At 42.4% G+C, this 8,287-nt stretch overlaps 1 long non-coding RNA gene across 2 annotated transcripts; it reads right to left on the minus strand.

Moving 5' to 3' along the window:
- Positions 1-623: 623 nt before the first annotated feature.
- Positions 624-7,330, minus strand: LOC123046376 (uncharacterized). 2 transcript variants are annotated; one of them, XR_006422264.1, is made up of 6 exons: positions 6,892-7,330; positions 6,621-6,807; positions 5,824-5,997; positions 1,909-3,893; positions 1,096-1,823; positions 624-1,002 (listed from the first exon to the last, which is right to left on the minus strand). It is a non-coding gene; the product is annotated as an uncharacterized lncRNA (long non-coding RNA). The 2 variants fall into 2 exon arrangements; XR_006422265.1 differs by having other exon boundaries at positions 1,909-3,936.
- Positions 7,331-8,287: the final 957 nt, after the last annotated feature.

Raw genomic sequence — 8,287 nt, forward strand, 5'->3', positions numbered from 1 at the left:
TAATCACTTTGTTTCACAATTTTTTTCCCTTCATTTTCTCTTTCAGATTCTCATTTGGCGGAAGCAAGCAGGCTGGGTACTAGTTCACTTGGCAGAAGCTACTTGCTGGTGGAAGCTACTTACGCAAACTACTAGTTCGTGCTTCATTTGACCGATGCAAACTACTAGATACTAGATCGGGATCGCGCCTTGGCGCAAAGGTGCCGGTCCCAACATTTGGTCAGGCGGGTAATGCTAAGTTAATATGAATTCAGGTTTACTATACGCATTCATACAACATAACAATATAGTGAAGAAGAAACATTCAGTTGTGATAGGAGCGAGACACAATGGTGATTAACATTGGCATGGGACTAAGACAGAATCAACTTCAATGAGTTTGTTAACAGAGGGAATTAAAGCGATTGCTCAGAATGTATTAGACCAATACAGTAAATTTACATAAAAAACAGGGCATTGCCAAAGGGCAAGACAACATATATACCAAAAGTATGACAAACATGACACATTTTGTCATTACAAAAATATGTCTAAAGTAGTGATCCAATAATCCAGCACCTGGTATTTATCAGTGGAGTATGTAAACCAATACAAATCATATAAGTGCAGTACAAAGTAAGATATTGTTCAATAAAAACCATCAATTTTTTTGATAGATCAGGATTACAGCAAGTCATTTATATAGAAATGAATGCATCCCACAAGTTAAAATACCATTATTAGTAATTAGAGTAAGCTGGTTATATAGCAAGGGACCGAAGACTAAGTAGCACATTACAGGACAGTCGAACATCACAAAATACTAAAAGCAAGGCGTTTATACAAAGGCTGGTGACAGTTACATAGCAGTCTTGATAAGTACACAGAGTGAGAACCAATGGTGGAGCTCATCATGGCGAGTGATACCGCTGGAAGCATATGATTGCCAATTCCAACCACTCGGGTATCGCTTCATCATCCAGAATCTCATCGGAGTCCATGACGACTATAACCATCGCTTGTCTAGAGAAAGGGTCGCATGGAGCAGATGGATCAAACTTGATAGCAACAAAAGGGAAAGAATCACAGGCGATAAGTTTAGCTTGAGGCACAAACCTTTGGATATTTTCAACCGAGAGCAGTCTCGTACAAAGGTATCTCCTCTGGCGTCGCTGCTGAATGCTCGACCCTGGGTGGCCTGAAGTGCACTTATCCTGTCCAAAAAATCTTTGGACCTTCTTTGTGTGGCCTGGGTGGCCTGAAATTAATCACCTAAGGAATAAACCAATAAAGAATATATGTTTGATCGTTCTGTAGCATGGCATGGTATATATTGGAATGACACAGAAGATCTTTGAATAGTATATGCAACACTTGCACACATGCATCTTGAATCCTGTTCATCCGTAAAGGATACCATGTTGGATCTGTCATCTTCATCGCATTGAAACTGATGAAAGCATGCCGCCACAAGAATTAGGTAGAGAAATTAAGGGAATCAGAAAGTAAACTTGGGTCAGTGTCATCTAAACATGGGCATAATGTGATCTTGTTACAGAATATAACAACACAGATTTACTAATTATGACATTGGCTAATTCAACAATCCATTGGAAGTTGTTTCAGGCAGAACCACTCTAATCCATCAGGAGTACCTATTTTTTAGGTTCCAACAAAGTTTGTAGGGTTACCTAACAGCAATACCATACCGAAATCGCTTGAAAATTAAGAGAGGGAGAAGGAGAGGGGAGGCCAGATATCAGCAATTAGGCACCCCGTGAATGGGTCCTTGCGGTCGCCGGCCAAGTTCACGCTGTCGCTGCAGTTCACCTCCAGGCCGTCGCCTAAGAGGGGAGTGGATTAGGTGGAGGATTCCTGAGAAGGAAAAGGAGAAGAGGACGGTGCAAGGCGTGGGAAGGGGGTTCTCACCTCGCCTCGACGACTTCGCCGGTCGCTGTTGAGGCGTCTTATGGTTCAGCCTGGCAGCTACGACGACGGTTCATCCTGCTACTGCCGGTGACCAATGGTGGACAGTGTGTGTTTCTCATCGTCTCCAGCGGTGTCGTGCCCAGGAGGTCGTCGTAGATCGCCCTCCTGCGTGCACCAAGAGGATGCGCCTGGATCTGCCGGTCAGTAGCGGCGCCGATGAGCGCACCTTGACCCGCCACTCTCCCCTGTGTGCACTCCTCCTGCAGCGACATGAGTGGCGACAACTGCATCCAACTTGTCTATTTTTTAAAATAAGAAAGCAGAAGGTCATCTGTAAGGAGAGAACACCATATCGCCAAAAACCAAATGCTTAAGCTTAAAAAGGCATGCTTACATCCACTATTTAGAATTGATCCTACCAAGAAGAAACATTTAAACAAAGTACAACAAGCACTGACAAAAATATAGGAGCAGCTATTTCAAATAAATCCGAGTGCTAAAAACTCCATTAAAGAAGTGAAAATCTGGTTAGATACATTATATCTTAGTACAAGTGTAGATAATTTGATATCTGATATAAAAGATGCTTTAGTTAACTAAGCTCGAAGGATCGAGACTCTAGTCAGATGATTCTAAGATAATATCAAGATGCATTAGAAATAACTCGCATAATATATACCATACAAAAAAATACACCTACAACAAAACCTTTTTAATTGGCTAACAATACAATAAAATAAAGAGAAGTAATCAGTATCTGTCAGAAATATCAATCAACAAAAAGTGTTGCTCTAGATTTTGATGTGTTAGGCAAAAGAGAAAATAAACAACTGCCAGCTTAATATTGGTTGGGAAGTAACATCAATGATGTAATCCTGCTAGACTAATAGGAAAATGAATAAGCATCTACCATATCCAAGTAGGAGCTAGAACCCAAATACTTGAACCTTCATAATATAATACAGCAATAAAAACAGAAGTTTCAGAGTATCAACTCTATATACAAAATACTCTCATTGCTAAAATAAGGATAAGCTGTGTAAGGTCATCCTTATTTAACTCCTTTTTATGTAGGTAACATATTTTAAACTCTATAGTTGGAAGTTTGTTCAAACTGCAGTATCCAAAAAAACGCAGTGGTGATGTACAGAATTGGGGAAAGTTTCAGAACAAACTAAAGAAAATGAAAGGAAATGTCCGCTCAATGGCTCGGATTAACCCAACAACTTGGTCACAGCAGCCGAAAAATTGTTTATGGATGCAAAATGGGACATGCTACCTCGGTCACTCTTTACATGAACAATCTAGCATTATCTCAAGAAAAATCTAAAAAAAATCCTGTAGCACTATTTTCTGTAGCATGAACAAATAGATGAAACTGGTAACTTGCAAAAAAATAGAAGTAATAGTATCACAACGAATTAAAACAAGTCATTCAACCGATAACTTGCTGGGAGTGAGCCTTTCTAGTATAACAAAGTGCAACTTACTCTTAACCAGATTAAATCAAAGACCAACAACAAACAATAAAGGACCAAGAACAACTTATATGCAATAAAGGTATGAGAGAGAAGAAAACTTTACTTAAAACGGCTATAAACACTGGATCATAAATAAGCAACACCTTCAAATACAAATAAAAAGGGTTTAGGGTTCATTGCATAATGGGCTCAGATTCGCCTTTCCTCGATCATATAACCTACCACCGTCATCTCTTACCACCAGATCAATCTGTTTATACAGTGGAGCTGCCCTGGTTATTACTCAACAAGAATGACCATCCTAGGACAGAACCATAAGTATCACAGGATAAAAAATGATTTTAGGGACGAGAGGGAGGATCCAACTTGATACCCACAGGTGCCTCGATTGCTCAAAGGCACACTTATTTCAGCCACGGTTAATCATCATCGGCCTAGCAAGAATAGCCTCCGCCACTGCCCCAATCTCTGGTTGGATCATATCACTCACCCGTGCCCCAATCCCTGGTTGGATGAAGAAGCAAGCATAGAGTACATTTAGATGCTCCTGCTTTTTTTCATGACCCCATTATTAACCGCAGTATACAATAATGATAAGAATTAGAATCAGACTACATTGCATGTGTAGGTAAATACATCGGACTGATTCAACTATCTCTAAAACTCCATAGGAACTGCAGCATGAGGAGCGAAGATCAACGACTTGATATACATCATTGATGATGAAGGTATATATTTGTTACTCTGTTTATGATGGCTTCTCATGGGTCAGAATGAATTATTTTTTTTAGGTAGAATGTATTAGGTTCATACAGAATGTAGATCACCATTGCTTTGTTAATGGACATATTTCTATAAGTACCTAAAAGTTATAGAAGTAATCCTTGCGTGCTGCTGTCGGAATTAAAATGTTCTTTGATGAGTCAAAATAACATATTTTTAGTGACTCACTGAAACTGCCATGATCCTAAAAATAAATAATTAGATGCCCTGTTGGGCTAGATGCTTGATGTTTCTCTTTAATTGGAAAATAGCACATAAGAAACATTTCTAAGAAATTCTTATCAATGAGAAAGCTAAGGGATATACTGAACCTTGATATCTTTTCTGGATAGGGGTGGGCAGAAAAACAGAGAACCGAAGACCAGAGCCCAAAAAATAGCATGGTATTTTCAACTCAAAAAAGAAAATAAATAGCATGGTATTCTAACCTGCAGTTCTATAGTGAAAAATATTTTGTGTCACCAGTTCATTCATGAGAAACATTTAAATAGCTTTATCTATGTGCTAGACATTTATTTGATTGAAAATGCTTGGTGCATTCTTTCTGAGATTTTGCTATTAAACCGTATAGAAATAACTCATGCATTGCTAATTCCTTACTTGAAGGCTACTGCTGTGAAGGCACCCGTCATGGCAAACTTCACGACTGAGCAAAATACCAGGTTTTTGGCAAACACCGACACACACGAGTGATTCAGAACGTGTGCTTTGTATCTAGGTTGTCTTGGTCTAGAGCTTTTATCGCCTCTTCAACAATTTATTGGGAAAAAACATTTACCTGAACCATAGTGTCGAAGATCTATTCCTATCATTACACATACTTGATATTTGATGTCATGTAATGGTGCTGGTGCATGAGTAGGATTTTGACGAGTTTTTTGCTAGACCCGAAGCCATTGTGCGCTAGATGCTTCTAGCCCGGCAACTCGCCGGTGCGGTGCTTGGTGCTTGTACCCCCCCCCCCCCATATCAGTAACCATACATCCTAAAATGTAGTACCCAGGCTATTTAAATGGCGATCTCTGCCATGTGAGGGCATGTCGTCTCATTCTCCTCTCTCTCTCAATCTCCTCTTCAAACCCTAGACGGCGCATGTAACAAGTTGCTATATCGTGACGATCATCACTTTTAAGTGAATACTATCACCAAATGGTAGATATGAAATTTGTAGTTCCCTACCAAATAAAGAGCTGCAATAGCAGAGATCAAATGGATAACCACCTAACTGTTGAGGAGAGCAAAGGATCGAATGACGGCAATGGCATGACAACATTGGTAAGGGGAACCTAAAAATTCCTTAGGATTATTAGAGAAACAACACAAACTGCATCTTCTTACTTCTTCATCCGTAGGCAGTATAGAAGCAGTAGTGCAGTTAACCAAGTCACATAGTAGCTAGATGGCTATAAGAGAAGTAGCAGCGAAGAGAATGTCATGTAGCTAAATACAGGAAATACTGAAGAATAATGAGGAATACACAATATCTAAATAAAGTGGTCGGTATTTTGAAGTATAAGTATATTCAGAGACATATATAAATCGACCAGAACCTTGACTTCTAGTCTACAACACACAAAATTCAGAACAACTAAATTGTAGTTCTACTTGCGCAGGGAGACAGAGTGCCATTAGAATCACATAAAGAGCTCACCTCAGAGACCATCAGTGCCTTACACAAAGTCATGCCACATCCAACAGCATCATGTCGTGAAAGGAGAAACCAAGATAATGAGGTCCATTTCGGAAGTTACTCAATCCACCACTCAAGTCCATTATATTTATTCTATGAGTGACATACCAAAAGGCTCACAAATATGGTGGCAATCTGTATAAAAATATATAAGCCATCAGTAGAAGTAGTTGGCAGTAAACTATAAGCATTATTCTCGGCTAGTATGACTAAAAGCGTGATTTATCAATTTTAAACAAAAATACATTTGCCGTATATATACAAACAATAATCATGAGGCCATAGTGATGGCTCACTCCAAAAGAGGGGACACATAGAAACCAAATCAAGAGCTCCGCATTTATAATTAATCCAAATGAAAATTATAGTACATGCATGATAACAATGGCAGAAGGGGAAAATCATAAACAAAACTAATTAGTTACTCAGGTAAAATGGTAAAACAACATCGCATGGAAAGCAGAACTGGTGATAGAACATTTGTTCTATGGTAGGAACCCCCCCAACAACTAAAGGATGATTTGCATGACATCTGTAGATTGAGAAATTGGTAGGATCGTTTGCATGAACTCCCTCCTTGGTTCAGTGCTAGATGTATCAGGAACGCTGGTAACACGATAATGCACGTGTTTGTGTCCATAGAAGATCAATTTCAACAGCCCAATCGTATACGATTTGGGCATCTCAACTCGCAGCAACCAATTCACACAGAAAAAAGAGGGGATTAATTAACCCAGGGGGAGGGGAGGAGAGGGAACCTTGATGTGGCGCTGGCTGTGGTGCACGAGGCAGAGCTCCTAGCCATCAACGCCGCAGGCCCCCATGCCGAGCGCGTACAGCGCCACGTTCCTGCACGGAGTAAGGAGACGGCGTGACAGATGGGATCAACCGGGAGAGCCGTTCCGTCGAGCTATGGCTCGCACCTCTCTTCGTGGCGAAGGAGACCTGCGCAGATCAGCAGAGAAGAGTAGGACACTGGCTCGGAGGAAGCGGGATAGGGTCGCGCGAATGGGCAGGTAAGTTAGTTACCTCGGGGAACTTGTAGGCGAGCGCGACGTCGGGGTCGACGGACGCAGCTCGAACTTGTCGCCATCCAAGTGGGAGTCGAGGAGCGCCGGGACGGGGCGTCGTTGGGGACGGCGGCGTCGTGCTCCGTGCCCATTCGCACACCACCCATGATGCTGCCGCGCTGCTCGGACGCATCACTAACATCCCCGACCTAGCCGCCGTCAGCGCAGACGGCGGCGGCGCCGCGGGCGTCCTGGACAAGGTCGTAGGGGAGGAAGAGCGAGTCGGCGAGGGCCGCGTGCAGGGGAATGGCTTGGAGAGGAGGTGGCGCACGCGGGAGAAGACCTTGGCCGGCCGCCGCCTCGTCGTGTCCGCGGCCCGCGCTGGCGGCGGCGGCTGCAGTAGAGAAGGGGAGAGGGGCGCGGCGGGGAGAATGGGCTAGGGTTCTCACCCAATCGGGGGCCCTCCTCACTCCTATGCCAAATGCAACCACCCACACGACGCCACGCACGGTCACACACGCGAATTCCCGCAAATGCCCTCGACGGGGTGGCGAAATAACTGGCGGTGGCATGATATTTTGACAGCAAAGCACGTACACCGGACGCGTCTCTAGGCACAACCACTGACAAGCACGACCCACACGCGAGCGACCCCACATGTTAGTGAGACCCGGCCGGAAATAGCGGAGTGAGCGAGACCGGGCTGGGGCGGTAACTATTCATTCCTACAGTGTTACTCTCAGATCCGACGGCCGAGCTCTTCCACGCGGTCGATCCGACGGACCAAACTCCATCAAGCGAACGAATCCGACGGCCGAGAGGCGCTGAGCTTTGAGAGAGCTCGGTAAGCCTCCGATCCCTTATTTCTCGATTCCGCCAAACAAAAGGCTACTAATCATCATTGTTATTTTTTAAGAAAATACATTGTTATTTTGACATGTTTTTTTTGCGGGGGTTATTTTGACATGTTTGACGGAAGATATTTGGCAGAAGGTTATTTAGGATTAAGTTTAAGACGGATACTTCCTCCATTTCTCTATACAAGGCCACAAACTCAAATTACAGGTGTCAAGGTAAAATTTATGCATACTTGACAAGCCAACTTTTCTTTATGTTTATCGGGATCATTAATATGCACATGCATGCAAGGAAACTGAGTGGAGGAAGTAGCTAGTGTCATTATGACTGCATACATGCAAGTAGTATTAAACATGTTACTAGTACGAGGAAATATCATTAATTCTTTTTTCGATTACTGTTGGTGACCTTGTATTAATGTAAAACGTATATTTCATTGTGGCCTTGTATATAAAAATGGAGAGAATATGTAAGATATATGGTTGGATGGTTGACTCTGGCATCATAAAAAATGAACACGGTATGTACTCCCTCCGTCCGAAAATACTTGTCATCAA

The sequence above is a fragment of the Triticum aestivum genome, chromosome 2B (assembly GCF_018294505.1).
Source record: "Triticum aestivum cultivar Chinese Spring chromosome 2B, IWGSC CS RefSeq v2.1, whole genome shotgun sequence".
Taxonomy (NCBI): domain Eukaryota; kingdom Viridiplantae; phylum Streptophyta; class Magnoliopsida; order Poales; family Poaceae; genus Triticum; species Triticum aestivum.